A 22,145-nucleotide genomic window follows, 5' to 3' on the forward strand; every position below is an offset into this window, starting at 1 on the left:
GCAAAAAAAAAAATCCAAAAAGTTGAAGATAATGTAAGAAGACTCTGGGACAACTTCAAGCGTACCAACATCAGAATTATGGGGGTGCCAGAAGAAGAGAGAGAGCAAGATACTGAAAACCTATTGGAAGAAATAATGACCGAAAACTTCCCCCACCTGGTGAAAGAAATAGACTTACAAGTCCAGGAAGCCCACAGAACCCCAAACAAAAGGAATCCAAAGAGGACCACACCAAGACACATCATAATTAAAATGCCAAGAGCAAAAGACAAAGAGAGAATATTAAAAGCAGCAAGAGAAAAACAGTTAATTACCTACAAGGGAGCACCCATACGACTGTCAGCTGACTTCTCAACAGAAACTATGCAGGCCAGACGGGAGTGGCAAGAAATTTTCAATGTGATGAATAGCAAGAACCTACAACCAAGATTACTCTACCCAGCAAAGCTATCATTCAGAATTGAAGGGCAGATAAAGAGCTTCACAGATAAGAAAAAGCTGAAGGAGTTCATCACCACCAAACCAGTACTATATGAAATGCTGAAAGGTATTCTTAAAGAAGAGGAAGAAGAAAAAAGTAAAGAGAAAAAATTATGAACAACAAATACATATCTATCAACAAGCCAACCTAAAAATCAAGTGAATTAAAAACCTGAGGAGCAGAATAATCTGGTGAATATAATAGTATCAGGGGCATAGAAAGGGAGTGGGCTGATAATTCTCAGGGGGAAAGGGGTATGGGGGGGTTCATGAAGAGAATGGACAAAAATCATACACCTATGGATGAGGACAGTGGGGGGGAGGTAAGGGCAGAAGGTGGGGTGGGAAAGGGGTGGAGGGGAGCTATGGGGGGAAAAAGGAGAAATAATTGTAATAATCTGAATAAAGATTTATTTAAAAAAAAAATAAAAAAAAAAAAGAATCTATTGGTTTTGTTGCTTGTTTCCATTACAAAAAAAAAACACACAAACATTTTTGAAGTAAATGAATTATCTTCTGGAATACAAATGTCAGAGATAAACACCACAGTGATTCAGAACAGAATGTGCTGTTGTTTTAGTTTAGGAAATGTGCTACAAAGACAACCCAAGTTCTGACAGAGCTGCAGTTTTTCCATCCTAGAATTATGTATACAAGTAACTGTGGGCAAAGAAAATTGATATTTATTGTTTATAATTGTATTAGCAGAAAAGAAGTCCCAAAAAACTAAAATTAAATAAAAGTCCCAAAGCTAAAGGATATAATTCTCTTAGCAAGATGTCATGGTTACCCTCAGTAATTTCTTATGTTGAAGTCCTAACTCCCAGTATCTCAGATGTGACCGTATTTAGAGATAGGGCATTTAAAGAGGAATTGCCTTAAAATTGGGTCCTTAGAGTGAGCTATAATCTAATATGACTAATGTCCTTAAAAAAGAGTAGGTTAGGACAGATATGTGAAGATAGAGCAGGGAGAATCTACTTTGTCAAGTCCTACCTTGGGGTCAAAAGTACCAGATGCTCAATGAGGTCATCAAGGATAGGATAAGACTGTGCCTGGGGGAAAGATAGAGGTAGTGTTGGCCATCAACTGCCCTCACATGAGGCTTGAGATCACTTCCAGGGCTAAGAAGTTAATTCCAGGCCAAAGCCGTACTCTAGGCCTCCAGTCGTCACAGACATAGCAGCTTTCTTCACATGTCCCAGGAGCAAAATCCCAAGAGGCTTAGAAAGGGCCTGTGCAATATGCCATCCCTAAAGTTTAAGCTTCAGTAGCTACACAATAAATGTCCCTCTGGGACCCAGGGCTTAGAAGATAAAACACTATTGCCCTGTGACATACACATGAAAACTGTAAGATAATATTTTTCTTACAAGATTTGACATTTTCATTTTGGAGAATCCAACATGCCCACTTCCACATATAATACTAAACTGTGACTTTTCCCAGGAAGCAAAGTCATAAATGTTAAACAAATGTTGCAGATTATCTATGGTGTAGAGAGGAAGGAGACACCTTTTCAAATTGGGGTGGTCAGAGAAAGCTCCATTAGAGAGATGAATTTTTAATAAATCCTTGAGTCACAAATAGAATCAATTTATAGATAGGCAGTGGCAAAGTATTTCGTGCATGGAAAACAAATGTGAGCAAAAAATACAAATATAAAAATCAAGGGTACCATGCACCATTTTTCTAAGTAGCCATGCAGAATTTATAGATGTCCATGTTTGAAAGGCAAAAGAGTCTTCTATTCTACAATCATACATAAGTAGTCTGCAAAAATTTTGTTTTGACCAGCAGACACTGTAATTCATGGAAGCAGAAGTAAAAGGTATACTACACTGTGATAATACACCTGGACTTTGCTGACTCCATTAATTTTGAAAAGTTTCAGTAGTCCCCCCTTAACCATGAGCGATACATTTCAATACCTCCAATGGATGCTGGATATATACAGTACTATGTTTTTCCCTATACATATATACCTATCATAAAGTTTAATTAACAAAATAGACATGGTAAGAGCTTGGCAATAATAACTAATAATAAAATAGGACAATTGTAACAATATATGGTAATAAAGGTTATGTGAATGCGGTATCTCTGTCTCAAAATATCTTATTGTACTGTACTCACCCTTCTAGTGATGGTGTGAGATGATGCAGTGCCTACGTGATGAGATGGAGTGGGGTGAATGACATAGGCTTTGTGACGTAGCATGACACTATTATAAGTGTGACTTGAACACAAGCACAGCAATACCACAGCAATTGGGCTGATAACCAAGATGGCTACTAAGTGACTAAGGGGGAAGGTAGTGTGTAAACCACATGGATACACTAGACAAAGATGATTCATGTCCCAGGCAGGACAGAATGGGACAGCACGAGATTTCATCACACTGTTCACAATGGCGTGCAATTTAAAACTTATGACTTATTTATTTCTAGAATTTTCCACTTAACATTTTTGGACTGTGTTGACCACAGGTAACTGAAACTTTGGGAGGTAAAACCAGGCATGAGGGGGCACTATTGTATATAAACATCAAATCATCACATTGTATATCTTTAACTTATGTAATGTGATCTGCCAGTTATATCTCTAAGACTTGCTTAGGGCGGGGGGCAAGGGCTTTAGTCCTCCATGGACTTAGCTGGACCCATTGGAAGATATGGTTTCTCTGATTTAGGCTCAGTTGAAGCACCACGTTGAAAGTTTAGAGTCTGGCTGCTCCAGTGGATGCCTGGACGAGCCAGTGAATACAACCCAGTAATTCATCAGAGTGAATACCCATCAGGCAGACCTAACCCGTGAGGTACAGGAGAAAGGAAGAGGCCGCCAGATACAGCCCTCTACACTCCTTGGCCATGGTTCTTTCATAAAGTTTAGAAGATATTTCCTGCTCCCAATCTACTGGCTGCATTTTCTAATGAAGCTGAGGCGGTTTGGGAGTGTTAGTTTCCTAGGGCTGCTGAAACAAAGTGCCACAAATGAGGTAGCTTAAAGCATTAGGTATTTACTCTCTCATAGTTCTGGAGGCCAGAAGTTTGACATCAAGTTGTTGGTAGGGTTGTGCTACCTTGGAAGACTCTAGAGGGGATCCTTCTTTGTCTCTTCTTGTACCTGGTGGCCCAAGGTGTTTCTTGATTTGTAGTAGCATCACTCTAATCTCTGCCTCTGCTTTAACAGGCCTTCTCCCCAATGTGACTGCGTCTCCATGTATCCTTCCCCTTCTTATAAAGACCCAAACGTATTGGGCTTAGGGTCACCTAATTCTCTTAACTTGTTACACCTGCAAAGATCTTGTTTCCAAATAAAGTCCCAGTCCCAGGTCCCAAGTTTTAGGACTTAGCAGCTGCTTGTTTTATTTTATTTGGTTTAGTTTAAAAATATTTTTATTAAGGTATAATTGGAATACAATATTATATTAGTGTCAGGTAAACAACATAGTGATTTGATACTTACATACCTTATGATGCAGCCACCACAATAAGTCTAGTAACCATATTTTTAGAGATACTTTTCAATGCCAAGACTTACTAATACAACACCTTGAATTTGCTTCTCTCCTTCTATGCTTCATTTTCCTTTTTTCTCTTACTCTTCACTGCCCTGCAATTGCATCTCCCAATGAAGCTTTACCATATGCAAAAAGAAAGTAAATTTTACATGTAAACATAAAGTAATCGTTATAGCTAAAATCACCATAAGCAAATTCAAGACAAGTGATACATTAGAAAATATTTATAACAAATATCACAATACAAAGGCTAAAATTTGCAATATATCAAGCAATATTTAACATGAAGGGAGAAACACCAAAACATGAGAAAAGTGGAAAAAGTCAAAGGACAATGAAATAATGAGGCAAAGTGGCTCTTAAACATAAAAGTAGGTTTTCAACTTCTCTCATAATAACAAAAATGAAGATTTACACTTTCCTGAGAAACCTTTCCCTAGGTGAAAAAAAAAGTAGACGTTTGACAACATTCTGCTGGTGAGGCTACAGGAAACAGGTGCTGTCATAGATTACAGGCGTTAGGAAAAGTGGTGAATGAACCTGCCCTGGCCCTGGCAGAAGACTGGCCGGCGGAGTACTGGAGGGATCTCAGCCAGAGTTCCCTGCTGGCCAGGGGCCTCTGTGATGCCTGCAATATACACCCTATCCAAAGTGGCTCTGCTCTCCTTACTTACTAGCAGCTATGCCATCACTCTTTAATTTTACTTTAATAGTGTTTGCTCTTATCAACCCACTGGTCTGCTCATCCTTCTTAAAAAGCTGGATTTCCTTAAGAAGATGCTGGTAATACTCTTTAAACACTCAGAACTCCCAGAGCATTTACTGACTTCACCCTAAACTTCACACACTAGACACTTGATATTACAGATCCTCAGTTTTACACTTGAAAAAGTAAATAAAATATATGATATACAAACTGTTCTACTACCCTTCAAGAAAACTAACAATTATGACGAAAAATTTTCTGACCCAATCTATGCTATTTTCTGCCTTTGATCATACCATATATTTAATTAACTTCCAAATCATCAGCTTTAGAGTGGAGTCATGACTTTCATGATTGGTACTTCTTTTTAATGTTTTTAATCATATTTGCTAGAAATATTAGATCACTATAAAATGACCTAGAGACCTGGTGCATGAAATTCGTGCACAGGGAGGGTGTCCCTCAGCCCAGCCTAAGCCCTCTCCAATCTGGGATCCCTCTCACAATCCAGGACTGCTGGCTCCCAACCACTCACCTGCCTGCCTGCCTGATTGCCCCTAACCGCTTATGCCTACCAGCCTGATCACCCACCCCCTAACCACTCCCCTGCCAGTCTGATCAACACCTAACTGCTCCCCTGCTGGCCTGATTGTCCCTAAATGCTCTCTTCTGCTGGCCTGGTCACCCCTAACTGCCCTCCCCTGCCAGCCTGGTTGCCCCTAACTGCCCTCCCCTGCAGGCCTGGTCCCCCCCCAACTGCCCTCCCCTGCTGGCCTGATCACCCACAACTGCCCTCCCTTGCTGACCATCTTGTGGCAGCCATCTTGTGTCCACATGGGGGCAGCCATCTTTGACCACATGGGGGCAGCCATCTTTGACCACCTGGGGGCTGCCATCTTGTGTGTTGGAGTGATGGTCAATTTGCATATTACTCTTTTATTAGCTAGGATGCAAAGATACAAAATCATTTTAATTTTAGCAAGTATTAACTTTTAAATTACCTTTTGGTTTTCTGTGTCAGTTATACTTTACAAAATTAAACTCATTTTCTCTTCTTGGTGAGCACGTCTTGTCTGGCTCAGTCGCCCTTGCAGAAAGATGTGGCCATTTGGCTGAGTTTGAGCCAGTAGACGTAATGTGCGCTTACATAGGTCTCTAATGTATGATCTCCATTCTCCTCTTCTTTGTGGCTTAATATGGATTGGCACTGTGAATGTGGAGGCCCAGTGAAAAGATAGCAGAGCCATAAACTGAAATAATCCTACATGTTCAAATTACCCTCTCAATGGAGAGGAGCTACCTGCCTATCTGTTTTGAACTTTATAGAAATAAACATTAGTAATCCTATCTGAGTGACTTCAGATTTTGAGGTGGCTACTATAGAAACTGCCATTAGCTGAACTATTACCAGTACATGCCCATTATTAAGAAATGAAAAAAGAGGGGAAGTGTCTTGCCAGAAAACAAGCAGAAATGTTGTAAATACTGACAGGCACTGGGTTATACATGTGTAATGGAGGATTTATTTGGGTAAAGCTTTCTGTATATCTTATTTATCAGTATTTTAATCAAAATGTGTTGGCTCAAGGAACAAAAGTGATGGAGGGAAGGGAGATTGGAGTAAGGGAAGTGGGGTTAATGCACAAAAGCTGTAAGAAAGTGTAAGAAAAAAATGGGTCAGGTAGAAAAATAGGGGTTCGCCAAAAGAAAAGGGGGTAGGGTTGGTATTAAGTGCACTTAGATATTTTGAACGACTATGTTTCTTCCTCCTAATATCTCCTTTGAGCTACTTATTATAAATTTAAACAATGGTGCCTGCTTGTTTTTCTCGCTGGTTTGATGTCATATTTTCTTGACTCCATTTAACTCAGAAATACTATGTAGTGGTCTAAAACTTAAGAGATATTTTAAGTCTCAAGATGGCTAAAAGTTTAAAATTGAAAAGTTCATGTTGTTCAAACTTCCAATGAACATCTGACAGGGTAGTTGACTGATTTTCTAGTAAACTATTAGTTGTCAGAAATAAATCTCCTGTCTCAAATGATTCTGTGCCACATCTATAACCTTTATATCTAAAAGTACTGTGAAAGGGCTCTTTGATGATTTTCAAAGAAATTGGGATTCAGTGTGAAACCTAGAGATGTATTCTAATTTGGGGACAGAGAGGTGAGTCTTTTAGACAAATAGGTTATAAAACAGTCACTAATCCAAAAACTGTTTAATATCTAATGGATAACCTAAAATATCCTTATTCCAATAATTTTCAGTGCTAATTCATTTAAACACATTAGCAATTCTTAGCGATCTGTGTAATCTATTCTCACATTTAAGCTTTTCCTCAAAATTGGCTTTTAAATGTTTGAATAACATTTTGTTGCCATCTTACAGTTTATGACTGATACTTAATCTAAACTTATCAATAAAATAAGCACAGTATTTTCATAATAGTATATACTTTTATGAATTGCATGTACCTACTTATTTTATTTTTTTCCTCTTTTTGTCTCTTTCCCCCTAACCTCCCACCGCTGCCTTCCCTCTGAGAGTCATCAGTCTGTTCCATGCTTCTATGTCTCTGGATCTATTTTGTTCATCAGTTTATTTTGTTTATTAGATTCCACATATGAATGAGATCATGTGATACTTGTCTTTCTCTGACTACCTTATTTTGCTTAGCATAATGCTCACCTGGTCCCTCCATGCTGTCTGAAAGGGTAAGAGATCCTTCTTCTTTCTTTCTTTCTTTTTTTTTTTTTTTTTTTTTTTGCAGCTTTTTCAATCCACTCATCTACTGCTGGGCACTTGGGCTATTTCCAGATCTTAGCTATTCTAAATTGTGCTACTATGAACATAGGGGTGTTTCAGGTTTCTTAAGATATTTCCTAGAAGTGGAATCACTGGGTCAAATGGCAAAAGAAACCACCAACAAAATGAAAAGGGAGCCCACTGCATGTGAGAGCATATATGCCAATCATACATCTGATAAGGGGTCAATTTCCAAAATATATAAGGAACTCATACAACTTAACAAAAGGAAGACAAACAATCCAATCAAAAATGGGCAAAGGCCCTAAATAAAAATTTCTCCAGACTGAACATATAGATGGCCAAGAGATAAATGAAAAAATGCTCAATCATCAGAGAGGTACAAATTAAAGCAACAATGAAGTATCACCTCATACCTGTCAGAATGTCTCCCATCAATAAATCAACAAATGACAAGTGCTGGTGAGTATGTGGAGAAAAGGGAGCCCTAGTACACTGCTGGTGGGAATGCAGTCTGGTGTAGCCACTTTGGAAAACAATATGGAGTTTCCTAAAAAAATGTACCCACTTATTTTAGAGAAAAGGACAATGCTAGAAACTTTAGGGAAATATATTCTAATTTTCCATTACTTAAAATCAAACACCAACTATCTATTTTTATTCTTTGCTCAGTTTCCTTTCCTTCTGGAACCCCTATTATGCGGATGTTGTTTTGTTTCATGTTGTCCCAAAGTTCCCTTAGGCTCTCCTTCTGCTTTTTAATTTCTTTTTCCAGAAGCTGCTCTACTTGGGTATTTTTTCCCATCTTGTCTTCTAGCTCACTGATGTGGTCCTCTGCTTCTTCTAGTCTACTCTTGATGCTTTCTATTGAGTTCTTTACAGCAGCGATGTCATTTTTCATTTCTTCTTGGTTCTTCTTAATTTCCTCTTGGTTCTAAATCATATTGTCAAATTTGTCTTCCATTCTTTTCAGCCACCTTATGACCATTTCTCTGAATTCTTTCTCTGGAGGGTTGCTTGCCTCCATTTCGTTTACTTCCTTTTCTGGTGATGCCTGCTTTTCTTTCATATGCAGGGTGTTTCTTTGTCTTCCCATGGTCTCTCTTCTCTGGATGTCTGGTTATGTAGTTCTCTCTCTCCTGCGTTGATTTAAAGGCACAAAATACAACACAACCAGGTACAACACACAAGGCACTGAACAGAAATGTATTCACAATATTAATAACCTCCAATAAAGGTGACCACCAGAGAAAGGCAAATTAGGGGATAGGAGAGAAAGAAGAGGAAAAAGAAAGAAAGAAAAAAAAAGGAGTGTAAAAATGAAATTGGGAAAAGGAAAAAAAAAAGTAAGAAAGACAAGAAAGAGACTAAGAGAGAAAGGGGAACAAACTATATATATGGGGAGAAAACTCCAATAGAACAACCACTAATCCCAGCAAATGCCAGCAACAAGTACCTGGGGATTAATACAAACTACAACACCAAATAATATCAAGTGAGGCAAGGGAAAACAGAAGCAAAAAACAAACAAAAACAAAGCAAACAAAAAAACAAACAGACAAAAAATAGAATAAGCAAAACAATCTCACAAAAAAGCATAAAAATTCGATATAATCAACATTCAAGCAATAACAACAAAAGGACAGAGAGAAAGACAATTTTTGGATAGTTAAGACAGTGTAGAGAGAGGTGTGTATGGACTTGGAGCAGGGGATTGTATATTGGATATATAAATAGGGTGAAATTTTATCAGGGGGTAAACAGAAAGAATAGGGAAAATCTAAAGCAGGAAAGGGATAAGATAAACAGGACACCAAAAGGGGAAAGGTTAGGAAGAGAGTGATGGCATAAAGGTAGAGTTGAGATAGAGTAAAACGATGCTAAAGGAAAGATGAAATTAGAATGTAGAACACTGCCGAAACCGGTTTGGCTCAGTGGATAGAGTGTCGGCCTGTGGACTGAAAGGTCCCAGGTTCGATTCCGGTCAAGGGCGCGTACCTTGGTTGCGGGCACATCCCCAGTGGGAGGTGTGCAGGAGGCAGCTGATCGATGTTTCTCTCTCATCGATGTTTCTAACACTCTATCCCTCTCCCTTCCTCTCTGTAAAAAATCAATAAAATATATATATATTAAAAAAAAAAAAAAAAAGAATGTAGAACACTAATCCCAAAGTAAAATAAAGAGAAAATAAAATGATACTTTAAAAAAAAAAGGTAAAATAGTAGTAGTAATGATACTGATTGAAAATAAAAATGTAATAATTAAAAAGGTAAAATCAAGTGAGGAAAAAAGAAAAAAATTAGTTTCTTGAGTAAAAGATGCAAAAAATGAAAATAAAATAATAAAAATAAAAAATAAAAAAATAAAATGTGCAGTAGTGAAGGTCATTCACTTCCTCTATTGTTCTGTTTGTCACGCCTGTTTCTCAGTCCGGACAGTATTGCATTTCCCTGCATTCCACTGCTCCTCAGTGTTGTAAGCCAGTCCTGATTTTAAGCAGGCGGTGTGTCTTAATTTCTCGTATTCCTTTATTTTTGATTACACAAGAGTCAATTTGTGATTCAGCCCCTGGGTGGCTGTGTTTCTGGATAGACTTCTGGGTCTATCTTTGGCCTCTCTAGCCTGTATTTACATCTTCTTTCCCTGTGGCACTCACTACCAGTTTGTGGAAGTGGGCTCAGAGCTGGCTCTCCAAGGTCACTCCCTGCTCTGATCCCCAGGTTCCAGAAAAACACTTTCCCCTGCAGTCTCCCAGGGTGTCCCCAACTGGGTGATCCTATGTATTGGGCTTAGTAATCAGAAGCAAGGATTTGAAGAGGAAAAAGCCCAAGTGTGCGAACAATGGGTCTGCGCGCAAGTCTAAGCAGCCGGCACACCTTTGAAATTCTTAGGTGCCCCTGCATGTCAGATCAAAATGGGCTGCTTTTTAGAGATCCCTTCTGTTAGCAGCTCTGAGGACCCCCTTCCACATTCACGGATCACGCCAGCCCCAACAGCCACGGATTTTTCTAGGCACAGACTTCCCTGGCCCCCCAGCTCCCGCAAAACGCGCGTTCCTATCTCCTGCAGGGACCAGAGACCTCACCTTATCCCAGGCGAAATCTGACCTTTCCGTGGTGGAGTGTAGAGCTCCTCTGAATCCGTGTGTTTGCGCCAATTGGGGACCGGTGTTCTGGGGCTCGCAGCTGTTCCGTGGGTGCCGCAGTTGTGGATTCTCAGGCTTCTGATAAGCTCCACTTTCCCTTTCAAGATGGCGCAGAATCCGAGTCCAAGCCCGCAGCTCCGGGAGGGGACCCAGCCGCAGTGGGGGCTGCCCGGTCAGGGGAACCCCGTCTAGCAGTCCCCCACCTTCTCCTGGAGTTTAGCTGTCCCTTAACTTGCCAACAAACACTCCTCATGCGACCCTCAGCTGTTCTTTCTTTCTGCTCCGGGACAAGACTCGGAAGATGTCTGTCTATTCCGCCGCCATTTTTTTTCCTCTCCCCAACTATCTATTTTTAATATTGAGTAATATTGAAGATAGTTCTTTTTTCTTTTTATGAAAGAAATAACTTTTTAAGACATAAAAAGTATCCAATCTTAGGTTTATGTCTAAGCAACTTCTAGAAAGTACAGTGGATTTGTAGTTTAATACACCATTAACCTGTCTGACTCTTCTCCCGTTTAAATAAAATGCAGTGCATTGGATATTTTTCATACTAAATAGAAGACTCCTTTGGCAAGAAATAAACTTGCCTCATTAAATTGACTGCTAATATCTTACTGCCCCTACATTATCAGGCAAAATCACGAAGTGGAAAGTCCAGCACTCTCCCACCATGCTGTACATTTCCCAAGGATTCTGAATGAATGGTGTCTTCCCAAAGGTGAAAGGGCAATGGGACTTCCCAATTATTTAGATTAATGTTTATAAAAAATACTTTAAGCTTAGTTAAAAAGGAAAACACTTTAAATTTAGTTAAGAATTTATAAACAAAACTAGGAATACTTGCTATCAGAGAGTACTGGGAATATTTACAGTAAAAGTAAAAAATATATACTACAGGATAATGAAAATCTGAAAAAGCTATGGTTTTCAATATTACATTATATATTTCTGGAGCCATATTTTCTTTTCTTTTACTTTAATATTGTTAACAATCTTGTTTATTTACTAAATACCAAATCCTGTGTTGGATATTGTATAAGGCATTATCCTATTCAATCGTTGTAGCCACCCTATGAGAAAGACACTATTTCTATCACCAATTTTACACATGAGGAAAATTTTTCTTACTAAATTACTTTATTTATATTTATTATATGGCATACACTATATTGAGCATTGTATAAATATTAATCACTTAATCCTCATAGCAACCTTTTGAAGTAGATCCTTTTACTGTACCCATTATAAGATGGGAAAACGGTGGGTCAGGAAAGTTGTCTACTTTTCCAAGGTATGCAACTACTAGCTAGTACAGTAAAAGTACAAACTGAGGCAGTCTGGTCTTATTATTTCTTATTTTTTTTTAGAGAATGGACTGTATTTTTAGTGTAGTAATGAATGTTTAGTGTCATACAAATACAAATATGTCTATTACCTATCTCACATGTCATTCAGTTTACTTCAATCATTTTTTTAAAATTTAAAGTCATTGTTGTTTAAAGTACAAGTCTCCTTTTTCCCCCATTGACTTCTCCCCGGCCGCCCCCACTCCCAGCACATGCCCTCCCCTTTCCTCTCCCCACCCCCCCTGCCATCTGTGTCCATTGGTTATGCTCATATGCAGAAGCAGTCTGGTTTTAGACCCCCACTTGGAGCAGTGTTTCTCAAATTTTAGTTTTCATCATTGCCCCCTTAAGGAGTGTTTTAGGACTCCTTTCCTCCTAATTACCCCCACTCTCCCCACAAAATTTTAATACCACAGATATACTTTTTATGTACTGTAAATTTAATTGTGTTTTATATATAAAAGGAAAAAAATTGTTCACCTATCTTGGAACCAATTTTTGTACCTTTAGGGAGAATATCATCCCTGTTGTGAATGTATCACTTAGAGCAGTGGTTCTCAACCTTTCTAATGCCGCGACCCTTTAATACAGTTCCTCATGTTGTGGTGACCCCCAACCATAAAGTTATTTTTGTTGCTACTTCATAACTGTAATTTTGCTACTGTTATGAATTGTAATGTAAATATCTGTGTTTTCCGATGGTCTTAGGTGACCCTGCTAGCAGTTCTCAACCTGTGGGTCACTGCTGCTGTAGAGAACCACTAGCAGGGTCGCCTAAGACCATCGGAAAACACAGATATTTACATTATGATTCATAACAGTAGCAAAATTACAGTTATAATTTTATGGTTGGCGGTCACCACAACATGAGGAACTGTATTAAAGGGTCGCGGCATTAGGAAGGTTGAGAACCACTAACTTAGAGGGATTAAAAAACACTTAAACCAGGTCTTTTTGTGGTATTCTCTTAGACCAGCTAAGAAGGGTTCCTTCTCTGGATCCTAAACTTTAGAGGGCTACTTTAGTTCTCCTCAGGCCATACCACTTCCCATGGAGCCAGGAATCTAAGAGATTTGGGGATTTGACATTTCATGCTCCACTTTTGAATTGCACTTATGGAATCAGAAATCCACTATTCCCAGCTTCTAGAACCTACTTTATTGAGCCTCTTCCCCATGTCTAAGTCTAAATACATGGCAGCATGTATTTAGGTAGAGTTTTGATGTGTGAGCTAGGAGAGGCCTTTTTTTGATGTAGGACAGAGTAGGCAGAAGAAAAGCTAGTGATCCACATGCCAAGGAATGGAAGTCAGATTTCCTCTCTGTGACCACATTCAAAGCAGAGCTCTATGGAGTTTGAGAATTCTAAATCTGAATGTGGCCTTTAAAGAATATTTATTAAAATAGAAGAATAGAAAAAACCCTCATAGACACAGACAATAATATGGCAATTACCAGAGGGAAAGAGAAGTGGAGAGAGTTAAAAGTGTTTTGATGAAAGTAGCAAAGCACTAGATCTACCATTCCTGTGTTGAAGGGAAGAAATGTCCTCCCTCAACTGCATTTTATTGATCACTTATTGGAGAAGTCTTTTAAATATGTGTACAGAATAAATAATGGGATAAAGGGGTGTTGCAAAGGCTAGGCATGGATATCCGAGGACAGTATGCAAGGAAGCATGAGGGAGTCATTTCGTGAGTTGATCAGTGGTACCCGTGGGAATAATGTCCTATAATGGAGTCCATCTCAGATTTTTCTAGAACTATTGACTGTATTCTGCAACCACTGCTGTTGTTTAACTAATTACTGATGGTGAATAAATTCAGTGATTTCCATTTACTACCCCTATCTTCACAGTCATTATTTGTGACATTTGGCAACCTTGCCTGTGACTTTCTGTTATGTATTTTAATGAAAAGTATCAAAAAATTTTCCAGATATTTCATCATGTTCAAATCCATATTGTTCAAAGCCTTGCAGTTTAAAAAATAGTACATGGTTGATCTGAAAAATGCTTCTAATTTCCAACAAAACACAACTTTGAAAAATCAGTATTATATTAGCTCTGTGTTTAGAAAGAATGTATGATGAATTGAAAACAAACATAGCAAGAAAAGCCAGAGAGAATAAGAAAGAAAAAGACATTTATACAAGGGCAAACTTTCTTGGTAAATAGAGATCTCTCAACCAAGAAAGAATAATATTTTCATTAAAAGTTAATATACCTTCATTTTGAAAAATGCTTTTTGAAATCCCTAGTCACACATGATTAGAAACCCAGTAGCCTAACCCTATAGAGGGAAGTTATATGCTTTGCAAGGCTGGGAGGAGGGGGGGCAGGGAACAATAATATAGCAAATGTGCAGACATTTTTTGATTTTCATTAAAAAGTCTTCTATCTGATTATTTTAATAGCTTTCCTTTTACAAGAGTGTGATTTTATGAAGGTAAATGAAAATGCTGGTTATATCTAGCTCTCTTAAAATTATTCTCAATTCAATAGGGAGAAGTTAGACTGGAATACTCAATCAGTTTTCAGCTTTTCTGTCTCTAAAGTCTCCTCTCCAGTGTGCTGCTAACTCACTACTACCCCACTATTAAGTTAAAATCTATTGTGATGATATGGAAGTATACGTTTTCTCCTAGGTATTAGTCTTTACAAAAATGATCTATTTGCTATCTTTCTGTATTGTGTAGGACTTCTTAAAAATTCCAAACTTGTACCAGAATGAGCTTCTTACTCTTTTTCCCCAAGAATTCTCTTTCTTGGACATATGCTCACTTACCAAGCCGACCATCTTTTTAACAGTTACCCTTTCTTCATTTAGAAATAATTTTGATCACATTGTGCAATTACTAGTAAACTGGACAAGTAATGAGCAAGAAAGACTTTTTGAGGTGCAGCTGCTGGGCAGTTATCCAGGTTTTCTAGCTAACTAGGTAACCATCCTACCCTCCACCAAAGCTGCAATTAAAATTTCATCAAGTCAGTTTGCAACAAGTCAAACTATGAGTAAAAAAAATTGAATTTGTCTCTGTACATATTTTTCCCTCTATCGTGAAAGTTAACGTTCATGAGTTTCTCTTTGATGATAAATAATCTTCTTCAACATGTGCTAGTAGTGTCAGTGTAGTATCTCTTTTCCTGTCCCTTGTTACTAAATTAGTTGCAGATATGCTGCCGCAGTTCAACAGAACATGTTCTTTTGAATAGTGATTTACATAAATTTTTATGCTTATGTTACTCCATGGCCAGACATATTTTTAACACTGAGTACATTTAAAGAGACATATACCCAGAAGTGTAGCAGCACTGGCTTTCTGATGGCAGGCTTTGCTTTGCCTCCCCAATTCTGGTAGACTAATACTGTGTTTTCCCGAAAATAAAACATCCTCCGAAAATAAGACCTACTTACAGGTTTCCTTCTGAGTGAAATATAAGGCATCCCCCCGAAAATAAGGCCCCCAGGCTCTGTCTCAGAATGAAAATCAATTTACTGTAAACTGGTCGCTAGGGTCGCCCCGACTGGCATCTAGCAACCAGTGACCTTACGTGGAGTCCTGACGTCACTGCTGTGTGGAGGCGGAGCGGAGGTCGGAGTGAGCGGTGAGTGCAGGGCGGGAGAGAGGAGGAGACTTTCGCAGATGCGTGTAGAAGAACAGGAGGATTAGAGCGGACGGGACGCGGCGAAGGTGGTGAGTGCTGGTCTGTCTCTGGTGACACTACCTGATGCTTGCGGCCGCCTTCATGATGACTGAAGGTTCTCAGTCAGTGACAGACCCTGCTCCAGCCCAGATCCAGGCCCCAGCAAGCCCAGTGACAGTCCCCAGGCAGGCCCCAGGGGGTAAATGTCTGATAAAGGGGTAGGGGGGATGTCTGGTGAAGGTGTTCAGTGGCACAGGGGTGGCGGAAGGGGGATCACTTAAAATGACACAGGAGGACCAGAGGGGGCAATCAAAATGACACAGGAGGATCAAAAGGGGTTACTAAAATGGTAATCCCCCATCTGATTCTCCTGTGCCATTTTGATCACCCCCTCTGATCCCCCCTGTGTCATTTTGAGTGATCCCCCTCCCCCCACCTTGATACCCCAATTCCTTTTTTTTTTTTACCCCTAGAAATGAGCGCAAAAAGAAAAAGCTACTCTGTGGAGTACAAGAAAGGAATCGTGGAAGACTCTTGGGGCCAAAATCTTACTGCTTTCTGCAAAGAGAAGATGTTGAGTATCCGATTGGTCCGAAAATGGCGAGCAGAGTATGGTAACCTCATTGAACAAGTGGACAAGGGAAATGCTAAAAAGCGCAAGTGTGGATCAGGTCGGCAACCATTATTTTCCGAGCTGGAAGACCTGATCTGTGAATGGGTTGTTGACAGGAGAGCAAAGGCTTTGGTTGTGAATAGGGCTCAGATTCAAGAATTTGCCCTTGCAATGGCACCACAGTTTGACATAGCCCCCGAAGACTTCAAAGCATCACAACACTGGCTGGATAATTTCCTTCAGCGAAGTGAACTGTCTTTAAGAAGATCTACAACATTGTTTAGGTTGGAAGATACTCAAGTTATGAAGCAAGCACTTGCATTCAAGTCCTTTATTGATGATGCTGACTTCTCTAAATACAATCTTTCCAACATGATTGCTATGGATGAAACTGCAGTGTTTATGGGCCAATCATCTCAAACAACAATTGAACAGCGGGGTGCCTCCTTAGCGTACATTCCCTCCACTGCTTACGAAAGTGCACGTGTTTCCTGTATTTTGGCAATTCGTCTGGATGGCACTAAAATCCCACCTTTAATCATTTCTAAGGGCAAGAAAGAAAAGATTGAACGTGTTTTGGGCGTTTTTATTCTTGAAACTGAAAAAGCCTGGGCCACACAAGCAGTTATAAGGAAGTGGGTCGATTTAATGCTGCCGCTTGTTATGCAAGGGAGCCAAAGAGGTCTGCTAGTCTGGGATGCAGCCAGCACTCACCGTGCTGAAGACATGAAGACATTTTTTCACGAAAGAAAAATACATCAGATAATGATTCCCGCAGGAATGACGGCCTATCTCCAGACTCTTGATATTGCAATAAACAAGCCATTCAAAGACAATTTGCGCATGGAAATTAATGACTACATTGAAAATAGAATGGAGAGAAATCAGCGTGGAAACTTTGTGAAACCTAAACTGCAAGAAGTTGTGACTTGGGTGAAGAATTCATGGGAGAAAATCACTGACAGTTGCATTGCAAATGCACTGCGAGCAGGCTACCTTGACAAGAAATACTCATTTAAAGACAGTGCTATTGCTAAACATGAGAGATTTGGTCCACTGATTCTGAAAGAAATGGAGTCACAAGAAATTCACCAGGAAATTCAGGAATTGGATTGTTATGATGATGTTCCAGAAGATGATGACATGATTGTCATTGAATAAATGAGTAAATTCTTGATACTGTAGGATTCACAGTTTGGTTTTTGTTGACAACTACCGTACTACTGTACCGTATACAGGTAATAAATTTCCTTTATTTTCATTTAACAATAAATGTGTACCATATTCTTCTTCATGGAAAAATAAGACAGCCCCTGAAAATAAGACCTAGCGTGTCTTTGGGGGCAAAAAGTAATGTAAGACACTGTCTTATTTTCGGGGAAACACGGTATCAACAGAGAAGCATTAGGAAACCACCACCAAAGCCCATGTTAGTCTTTTCTCTGGTTCTCTAGGTTTCCCATGACTGGTGTCAGATCCAGTCCACAGTACATTTTAGCTTACTAAGACGTAAATAAGATATTGGTTCCTCGTGATTCCTACTGCAAAAACAACATCAACAACAACAACAAAAACACATTCTGGAGTTATCCAAGGCTCTCTTGGAGCCCCTTCCTACTCATGGCAACAGAAGGCACCCTCCTCCCACTCCTGCCCACAGGGAATGTGTCTCTCCCCCTTCTTGACTTTCTCGTATTATAGACGTGAGTAAAGAGGTTCAAGTGTAGTGAAGTAAGTTCCTCTTTGTGCCCTTTGTAAAAGATGTAGGGAATTCTCTTTAGAATTAGGGAGACCTTGACCAGCTAGTTCTGGCTGGGCATGCTAATGAATCCCAACACAGCAGTCCCCTCTAGAAACTATAACAAAGAAAGCTCTTTGTCATCATTTTCTGTCTCACATTCATTTTTTTGTGTGCTGATATGAATTGCCTTGGTGGCATAGTCAAAACCAAGGCTAGACATTTCCTGCTCTAAAATATTACTACATAACAGTTAAAAAGTAAGTAGGAATCATATTTCAAAATTTCTTTCAGAATTCTCTCTAGCGTATATTTCTTAGAACCTCTTAGATTATTAAAAAAAAAAAAAAAACCTAGAGAAAATTATTTTGAAACTATGCTCTAGCCCGGCCGCTGAGGCTTTGTGGTTAAGTGTCCACCCATGAACCAAGAGGTCGCTGGTCAATTTCTGGTCAAGGCACATGCCCAGGTTGTGGGCTCGATTCCCAGTAGGGGGTGAGCAGGAGGCAGCCAATATTTGATCAATGTTTTTCTCTCATAGATGTTTCTATCTCTCTATCCCTCTCCCTTCCTCTTTCTCTAAAATCAAATATATTTTAAAAAGAAAACTATTCTCTATAAATCAGCACTAAGTTCTGGACCATCTTTCTTTGTATCTGCAAGAATAAAAACAATACCAAATGCAATTGTTTGCAGTTGTCAGGGCCCAGGGCAAGCTTCCCCAAGATATTTCCACAATGGCTTATTGATTATTTTAAACTAAAATCACCTGTAAAAACAACAGAAGCAGGAAGAGCTCTATGAATCTGTCCCCGTAAATGCAAGAAATAAATCTCTATGATAGTTGCCCTCCCCTCTCCTGAAGGACTGAGAGACAGCCTTTTCACAATTTATAAAATCCAGAGTCAAAAAGCATGTATAAGCAAACTTTGTAACACCTTTGCTAACTTACTACCCAAGCCCAGACTTGCTTAGATTCCTCACTAAGGCAATACTAAAACCTTGCTTAGATTCCATTTTAATGAACAATACCTTTCTTGGTCCAGTCCATTTCTTAGAAATTTATTGCTCTTTTGCCTATAAAGTATAAAATAATGCCTAGCTCTATTATTTCTTTAGTCCCATTTTATGATCTGAGCATCATATTGTGATTTGTGATTTTTCTATGCACATGTATCACATTATTTTTCTCCTGTTTATCTAGTCTTGTGTCAATATTATTGTTTTCTTATTGGTCCAGCCTTAAAAACAATAGAATGGCAGAATGGGGAATTCTCTTCCTTCCTCCACACAGTCAACTGAATAGGAAACTCACAAAGGGTAAATATATTTATCAGAGAATCACAACTAATAAAAAACTTGAAGATCATCTGTAACCTCTTATCCTAACTGTTAAGATAACCCTGCCCTGACCAGTTTGGCTCAGTGGATAGAGCGTCGGCCTGCAGACTCAAGGGTCCCAGGTTTGATTCCGGTCAAGGGCATGTACCTTGGTTGCAGGCACATCCCCAGTGGGGAGTGTGCAGGAGGCAGCTGATCGATGTTTCTCTCTCATCGATGTTTCTAACTCTCTATCCCTCTCCCTTCCTATCTGTAAAAAATCAATAAAATATATTTAAAAAAAGATAACCTTATAATAATTGCTGTTGAAGGATTATCTCTGTAACTCAATATAACTCAAGTTACATAACACTGGTATTAAAATATAGCCAGGTGAATATTTACTATTGTTACAAAGAAAATACAATCATGTCAATGTTTCAATGGGAAAAAAAATTCTTAGCATGAAACCAATTTGAAAAATGGGGTTCTTTCAGATACGAATTCACAATCTCTTATTGGAATTCAGGTTTTCTGGTTTATAAGGTGAGAAGGGGAGTAAACTATATGTTACATAACACTCCATAGAGGTCTGAAATGTTACCCTGTAATCTAGGGCATAAATATCAGTGCAAAAACAAGTTATGAATAGCTGAAATAAGTGAGATAAAAATCACAGGTAGTGTCATGTAATTTTCAGGGCTGTCCATGATGAGTTTTAATATCTTTGGTTTTCAGACTTGCAGATTAAAAATTGTGAATATTTATATCTTGGGACAGAATACAGAGCCAGCTGCCCATAAAACAGTGCAAATTCCTTACTTCAAATAAGCTTTCACTGGTTGAAGGTGACATTACGATTTATTCCTGGACAACAAAACCATCTATAACAAGTTTTATGAGTTTCTTTTAGGTGGCTTATGAGTGAAAAGTTTTAGAGTTATTGGAGGTGACACTTCGGTGTTTATGAAAATCCTCATTTGGATTTATTTTCTTTTTAAATAACCAACTTGTTAAATTTTTAAAAGGTTTTTCTAATTAACATAAATGTTCATTGAGTCAATGAATAAATGAACTAATAGGCATCATTTGGGACAGTTGATCATCAAAGAATTTTTGAATGTGAAAGAATAGGGACAGAGAGGACCTTCTACAAATTAATAAATAGTCATAAAATGTTTATGAAAATGGAATTTTCTTTGGTTCACTTTTGAGACTATGACTAAGACTGCCGTGGCTTTACCATAAATTTTGACAAGAACTACCTAATTCTAACTTTAGTCACCAACCCATGGAAACTGTAAACTGTGTTTGGAGAAGTAATATCTAACTAAAATGTGGTTAAAAAGAACAGATTTATGGGAAACTAGAATTCTAGATCCCCAGGAAGTTTGTTATAAATTTTCTACATTTAAATTCATATCATGGAATTTTCTCATTGTTTTATAGGGTTTTGAAAAACTTTGCTTATTTTTCAGTTCTTGCCAAAGGAAGAATCATGTCACATTATTAGTGTATCAAACAATCCTAAAGGAAGACTTCTATATCCATTGATATATCACAGTGCTTTTGGAGAGCCGTTGAAAACATTGTTAGAAGAGCAGAGGTCATCGGTGAACAAAATATTTTTGTCTTTTCTTTTTTGTATAATTTATAATGTTTCTCCCTTTTTAGCATAATTTAAACTTATCTTTGGACAATTTTATGTTTTTCAAGATAAATTCTGATGAAGGAGTCCAAGAAATTCAAGGATGTCTAGCAATGATTACTCAGTCTTGTAAAATTTTTTATATATGCTAAACAAGTAATGTTCTACTCTATCCCATTTAATGAGAATGCATCTTTCTTTTTTTTCTCCTTTAATAGAAAGTCTTAGTAGAAATACTGGCATTTATCCTCTTTATATTGTTAATGAATGTTCAGTCTATAAATAGCTTTAGCATAGTTTTACTTATTCTAAGTATCATAAAGTGAAATTACACTTGCAATTTTTATGCTACTTTTATTAGTTCTGAGCATTTTAGTGAGTTTGTTAATGTTGAAATGTAACAAATGAAAATTTTATAGTAGTTAATAAAATAGGAATTTTATTGATATATAAAATTCTTTTTAATGCCAAGCAGTTGTTTTTTTATTAGGCAATTATACTACATTATGGTTTCTCTTCTCATTGTAATAGAAATATACTTGCATAATAAAATGCAAAAAGAAAATGAAATCATTCATAATTCTACTCATACACAACTACTTTAATATTTTGAAGTATTACAAATGTGCATATAATCATCATACTTATAATTTCTCATGCAAACTGAGGGGGATTGGTGGGTATTCTTCAACATCCTGCCACGTCTGATTTAGGTGCTTCTCCATCTCTTCAAATTGTGTTTTTTTGCCTTTTTCTATGCCTTGCAACTTTTTCTTGGTTGCTGGACATGATGTATTGGGTAACAAGAACGGCTGCGACTTGTCTCCTCCTGACAGTTTCTAGTAAAATGTGAGAAGAGAAGTGACTTAAAAACAGAACTGTTAATCAAAAGAGAATAAGAACTGAAAACTTTGGAAAATCTCAGCCTATCTATGCTGCAAAAAATAAGAAAGCATATTTGGAAGAGAAGACTAACATGTGGCTAAACAACCCTTTGGTAAGACAGTTAGTATGGGTGCAAACCACAGACTTAATCAGCCATTTCAGTGGAAAAGAATCCATTTGAACTGAAGGGGAAGGAAGCAGAGACAAATAAAGAGAGACAGTTGGACAGGGCCATAAAACTATTTGGTTGCAAAAATGCAATATTCTTCAAGACAAGGGAAAAAAGGCTCCAAAAGGCTTCAAGACAAGGGAAGAAAGGCTCCAAAA

General features: G+C 38.3%; 1 pseudogene across 1 annotated transcript in view; it reads left to right on the forward strand.

Moving 5' to 3' along the window:
- Nucleotides 1–22,145, forward strand: part of LOC308233723 (upstream-binding factor 1-like protein 1) — a 72,689-nt pseudogene that overhangs the window by 15,134 nt on the left and 35,410 nt on the right. Inside the window, exon 2 of the transcript in view lies at nt 16,088–16,744. The product of the transcript in view is annotated as an upstream-binding factor 1-like protein 1 (transcript). The remainder of the gene's footprint in view (nt 1–16,087; nt 16,745–22,145) is intronic.

Source organism: Plecotus auritus, assembly GCF_963455305.1.
Source record: "Plecotus auritus genome assembly, chromosome: 9".
Classification (NCBI taxonomy): Eukaryota; Metazoa; Chordata; class Mammalia; order Chiroptera; family Vespertilionidae; genus Plecotus; species Plecotus auritus.